The 6,677-nt window shown below is 42.7% G+C and overlaps 1 long non-coding RNA gene across 1 annotated transcript in view; it reads left to right on the top strand.

Moving 5' to 3' along the window:
- Positions 1-1,716: 1,716 nt before the first annotated feature.
- Positions 1,717-6,677, top strand: part of LOC109296108 — a 20,155-nt gene continuing 15,194 nt past the window's right edge. The window contains exon 1 of the long non-coding RNA XR_002096895.1: positions 1,717-1,726. This is a non-coding gene — a long non-coding RNA (uncharacterized LOC109296108). The remainder of the gene's footprint in view (positions 1,727-6,677) is intronic.

Raw genomic sequence — 6,677 nt, forward strand, 5'->3', positions numbered from 1 at the left:
AAAAGTAAAAGATAATCCAGCAAGTCATTTAACAATTTTTTTTTAAACCACACAGATGTTGCTTGTCTGCAGTTTTGGGAAATGAACTGAAAGAATGAATACACAGAGTTTTGCCAAGTAGTCATAAAAGACACTTTACAAGGTCAGAAAGAGAGGTGGAAAGGAGATTATGCAAAGGAAAATTGAGAATGATATATGAGCAGTCATTTGCATCTGCAAGCGCTAAACAAAGAATGACATTTTAAAATTTTCAAACAGCACATGCTTCACAACAAACCAAATGAACATGTGTGTGTATTTCAGAGACATATTAAATATAAAGTTAGCAACTGGGAAATTTTGAGCATTTCATTTTGAAAATATGAGTAGATTACAATAGTTTTGTCAGATATTATCCAGTATGAGCCAGATTTGTTGGATGATAGCAGTAATGATTATTAAACATCCTATTATCATTATTTTTAACAGACTATTGTGCCCAAAATGCTTAGTCAGCAGCAAAATCACAAAGAATGGAATATCAGGCAAATGAATCTATGTCTCAAATGTACGATTATTTTAAAGTATGTAAAAATATATATCCAAACATATGAAATTATTGATTAATGTAAAGGTTGTCTAGAGACAAGTAAAAATTGACAGAAAAACTTAAACTGTAAATATAATTGTGTTAGAGATCATAGTGCACTTAAAACTTTGTTTCATTTTAATAAAATGCAGTGTTTTATGTGTTTGATAAATTTTTTGCATTTAAGAAAAATTATTTTGAATTCCATACATTGCTCTCTCCCACAAACCATGCTCCCCAGGTATAATCACTGAACAATTTGAAAATATTGGCCTCTCTTCCTGTGGTGATTTTTTGTAAGCAGAGTTTTACAATTGCTCATTATCCACATGAACAAAATTTCAGCACCTTGATTTGTGAGCTTGTAATTGTCATCAGAGTCAATACTTGCTATTCATTATTTGAACTTGTAATTAGTCCCTAAAGTCACTTTGTAGTTTCCTGCTGCCCCACTTTCCAGTCCAGATGCATGTTCTTGCGTGAGTATCCATAGCTAGAGAAGATGTGGGATCTCCATCACTGAAACTTTTCAAGTGCAGATTATACAAACATTTGTCTGGGATGGGTTAGGCAGGCATGATCCTGCCATGAGCAGGGACTTGGACTGTTTAATCTTCTGAGGTCCTTCCAGCGTAATTCTCCTAGGTTTCTATTTACTGCACAGAAAGTTTCCCCACAAACTTCATGTGAAAAAATCTCTCATCCATCTGAACGGTTGAGTAGCAAAGCAATGGAGTTCATGTGCACTGTTAAATCTCATTCATGAATTTGTCATTTTCCCCCTGCCATCATTCATGCCCATCTACACAAAGACATCTGCACATTAAGACATAGTTTAGTAGAATGTGGCAAACAGACAAACATTTTACAACCCTTTAAAGAAGAGAACATTATAGAGGTCCAATCATAACCTCTTTACTCTGGAAGAGTTGATCAATTCCAGTGGGATTTTTGCATGAGTAAAGCTAAAAATATAAAATTCTAAGGCAAAATTTTAATGTAATGCACAAGCCAAATCCTTATATCCTCATAAATGCAGGCATAGAGCAAGGATCCACTGAACACATCTGGTTTTTGATACCACCCTCAGCTCTTAATATGGCAGTGAGGTTACTGGTGAAAAATCCTGGGAAAGTGCTAATGTGTCACTGATGAAGGGTGACCACCTTTTTAAAATGTAAAGGCAGGACGCATGCCCATCTCCCCACCACCCCTGCCAGCAGCATAGCTGGAGCAGAGCAGAGCAGAGCCAAGCGAGGCCATGGTGGATGCAGGCTCCTCGCCCTGCTGTCCTTCCCCTGACAGCCCTCTGCCTGCTGCATGCCCCAGCCTCAGGGTCCTACACACTGCCCTCGCTAGGCAGCACCTCCAGCTCTAGCCCCACACCCTCTTTCATTGTGGGGGCGTTGATCTGCCCCCCATTCCCCCTACACCCTCCATAGGCTTACCTGCAGGGAGCTGCTCTCCACATTGCCCTACTCTTTCCCAGCCATATGCATGTGTGAGAGCTACTGACCCCCTGTGGCAACCCCTGCGTCCTGTTCGCAGCAGCCTCAAGCAGCCTCTTGCAGGCTGAAACGCTGCCAGCTTGCAAGGGGAAACATGGATCCCTGCATGATGCTGCAAATCTGGCACAAATGCTGTCCCAGAGTCATGCAGCCCAGGACCGAGACTTGATGACCCCATTCCAGGACTGTCTTGCTGCTTAAGGATAGGTGGTCACCCTAACCTGATGTTGCGAGGAGATAATGCATCTCCCTTCTGCCACACATCACTGAAACAAGCTAACATTCCCCAATGAGTCTGAACTCCTCACCTCCCCACAAATATTATTTAGAACAGTTGGTGCTATTTTATACAGAGCGCATCTCTAAACACATGTTTATGGCAGTAGGTCTCAAGTTTTGTTACTTTTATTCATATAGGGAAGGTATTTAAGAGGCACATCTGAGGTTAGTCAACTCCCAAGTCTTGATGCATATACATCTGAAACTAGTAACCATAATTAAACTTAAAGTAAAATCAAAATAAGTCTCCATAGAGTCATTAGTTAACTTAATCTTCACTATGCCCCTGCAAGATGTGGGGATATACTTGATTGCCATTTTATATCTAGGGATATTGAGACAGAAATGTAGAATGACTTCACCAAGACCACAGAGTGAGTCTGTGGCTAGATGCCATTAAAATGTAGAACCTCCAGGCTCCCAGCCCTATATTCATTCTTCCACATTAGATTAGTTTCAGGTCATCTGAGTTGCTATTTATGGTACCTACCCCCAAATAACAATATCAGAGCCAAAATATTTTAGATTGTCTTGAACTAATTAAGAACCACTTTTGCTTTTCACCTCATTGTGTGTTATTTGTGCATTAATTCAATCTATCTTATCTATCAACCCCAAACCCGAGGTTTACATTTACTAAATTGTTCTAATAGCTCTGGTAGTGTCAGAGGCTGAAGCAGCTGTATCATTATAGGATGCAGAACTGCACTATGCTTGGCAACTAACGCTTTTATCTGCAGATCATTATTGTTATTATGTTACAATTAAGGCAATACAACAAAATCATTAAACATTCCACACCCTAGAAAATAATGCATACGACTAAACAGGGTCAGTAGTTCTTATGGACCAGTAGCTCAGTGCAGAAGCCGTTATTACAATATACACTTGGGTCTCTCTTTATGCGATGGCTGCAGTCCAGAAAAACCCTTGCATAAAGCGAATTCACATAAAGTGAATCCATTATTACATGTAATTAATAGGGATATGTACCAGCCTCACTCTACTGTCCCCCTCAAACCCTGACAAATTCAAACAGTAAATGACACAGTACAATAACTGCTGCACGGAGAGGCTGTGAGCTCCGTGCTGCAAGCAGCAGCACGAGTAGCGGGCACGGTCGCCAAGGTAGCGTGGGGCGAGCACCTTCTCCACATGGTCCCGCTGTCTGCTGCTTCCGTGCCCCGGGTGCCTCCATAGTCTGGTGGGCATGACCCAGTGCTGCAGGGAGCTCGTAGCCTCTCTGCAGAGCCCCACTGTTCCCAGCCACGCTGGGTCATGCCTGCTAGGCTGGAAAGGCACCCAGGGCAGGGAAGCAGGGAATGGTGGCTGCTTGTCCTGCGCTGCCCTGGGGATGAGTCTCCTGTGCCTGCTTCTCTTTAAGGGGTGCAATCCTGCGCCACAGGAGGCGTGTGGCCAGGGCAGCGGGGTGTAGGATGCTGGGACCAGGCAGGGACAGTAGCCGAACTGGGCCCAGGATCAGAGCCAGGGCCCACTGCACCTGTGTGTCCGCCCCTTCCCCTTGGAAGTGTGCACATTACTGGGGAGCTGGCCCTCCCTGTCCCCTGATGAGCCACTGGAGGCTCCATTCTGCTCCCCACTGGGGCCCTGCAGCTGCACACTGCGGCCCTGGGCCCCAAGCACGCCCTGGCTGGACAGCAGCCCCAGCCCTGCCCAGCTCCCTCCCTACGAGGGCCTCAATCCCCTTCTCCCCCACTAACTTACCTGCTGGAGCTGCCATCAAGACTAATTGGGGCCATGTGCACATACTGTACATGCATGTGGCATCCCGCATCTCACTGCCTTCCTTCCGCTTCCTCCCAGCTCCCTGCAGGCTGGAACTCTGCCAGTCTGCAGGGAGCTATTTGCCAGCCAACTTCACATAAGATCGGATTTCTTGCACAAAGCAAGTTTCTGGTATAAATAAGGTCGTCGCATATAAGCAAATTTGCACAAAATGAATTTGCATAAAGAGAGACCCGAGTGTAAATACTATTGACACTTCCTCAAAACCGATCACTTAGGGACTGCCTCAAAGCCCATTTGAAGCGGGAGCGTCTTTCCACTGATGACTTTGATGTGACATCCACTGAAAATTGGTGGAAAAGTTTACACTGAATTTTCAAAGGTCTAGTTACCTACATAACAACCAGTTGTTCTGCAACGCCGAATATAATTTGGAGTGCTAACAGTTGGGGGAGAGGACCCGGGAATGGGGGAGGGGGACACAAAACAAACAAACAAACAAAGCCAGTGCTTTACCAGAAGAGGAATCACATCAGTTTGACTCAACACCCAAGTGCCTATATAGCTTGTGCACTTCAGCGGGGATTTTTGGTGCTTGTATCCAATAGGCGATTTAATAAAGTACCAAAAAACCGTACTGAAGTGCATGAGATACACAGACACTGGACACCATTTCTATTCTGGGCATGTTCTGAAAGTAAAGCACTATTTCCCCCAGCCCCCCACTCATATCTGTAAGCACTTTTAGGCTTCATGATCCATGTCAGCTTCTATCCCACAGCATAACCACTCAAGCATTATTGTGTATAAAGAATAGAGCAGCATACCTTTAAATAATTTGTGAACTCACTACTAAGGCTCATTGTGTTCCATCTTGTAGAAGCAACCAAGAAGTATACCATTCCAGGAATATTTTTGGTCCCTAGGAGATGGTATCCCAAGAGAAGATGGCAGCTACTTCTCAGCCTTTAATTTCCCTTAGGATATACATTTAGGGATGATAGTATCAACTGTAATGCATGTGTGATTTATTTTCCTAAAGAAGCCATTTATTTGCAGCACCTGTCGCTGTCAGCTGCAGTTTCCTTTTAGTTTCACTCGGTCTCTGCAGTTCTTGTCTATTTCACTATATTCCTACATTAGGATCACAATCTTGTCAATAAATGTTGTCTCTTGCTCTTTACACAAGAAAAATAATGTGAAGAAACCATGGAGGTACAGTTGGCTTCCAAGTAACTGTGGCTACTGAAGTTACACAAACACGCTAGGCCTAGTTCTGTACATATTGCAGCTTTGATTTTTGGCCATTTTGGCAGATTTTTGTTCTCACAAACACAGAACACAGTGAGCACCACTGCAAGACTCACACATTTTTAAAGGGACACTTTTAGTCCTACACTGGAAGTACCATGAAATGTAAGCATCCCATGTAGGCCTCTACAAGGCCCAAATAGCAGAAGCTTTGTCCATGGGGGCTGATAGAATAAGCATGCTCTGTCCATAACTGTTTGCTTTATTTATTGTTTTATATATACACACACCTCCTTTTTTAAAGATGATTTTCCACATCCTTTTTAAAAACAGCTTTGCTGCCTGAGGCACGTGACATTTTCTGATTACTGCTGGCAGACCTGGATCAATGCCTCTCAGTAGCACTTTAATGCCTGTTATTAATGCCCCACATGACACTGTTCCTACTTCAGTATTCATATCAATATGGAACTATTCAGTGCATCCTATACGACCTTGCACTCCAAGTTAATAATCTAGTATGATTATTCACTATATTTGTAACCAATAGCCCCAAATAGCCAGACCTTCTGCAAGTTTCTTTTGGGAGCTGGTTTAAATCTTTTTTCTGTGCCTTTGTTGCAAATAACTTAAAGTAACAATAGGGTTTTACTGCCTTATTACTTGCAAGTCATCAGCTTGTTAACGAAAGATAGAATGTGAACCTATATGTCAGTAGGATAGTCCTTAATAACAAACAACAGTATTTTGCCAACCGCTTTTTACAGAGATTCAGTGTTTTAACAGACGATACTTTGTTTTATTTCTTCAGCTACAGATTTAATTACACTGATAATGTCATGAGGAACAGAAATAAATTATTAATTGAACCTGGCTAAGAATTCATTCATTTATTCTGCGTATTTTGTTTCAGGATCATTTACACTTAGATTGAAAGGTGATTTTTTTCCCTTTAGTGTCAATATTTTATGTCCTAACTCAGTTAATGGCCCAAATGAAAATTAAAGTGGCAGTGGGTCAAATGAGGCTCAGACACTCTGGGAAGAATCCCATTTCATTGTATGCATCCAAATGGCACTTACCCAGCTGCGTTACTGCCATGTTTGGCACTTATACACAGATCATGATCCTACATGGACACACTGCACAAGGAAGTAAGTGTGTCCATGTGTGTACTAGGCATGTACAATAGGCTGCACTCGGGCTAGGCAATTGCATGGCTCTATACATGTGCCCTGAGTGAGCATAAGTCTTTAAATTGTAGCTGGCAAAAAACCACAACTACCAGGTGTTAGATGCTGGGGGCGGGGGGAATGGTATGGGGT

This window comes from Gavialis gangeticus, unplaced genomic scaffold, assembly GCF_001723915.1.
Source record: "Gavialis gangeticus isolate Ggan-Ray unplaced genomic scaffold, GavGan_comp1, whole genome shotgun sequence".
Taxonomy (NCBI): Eukaryota; Metazoa; Chordata; order Crocodylia; family Gavialidae; genus Gavialis; species Gavialis gangeticus.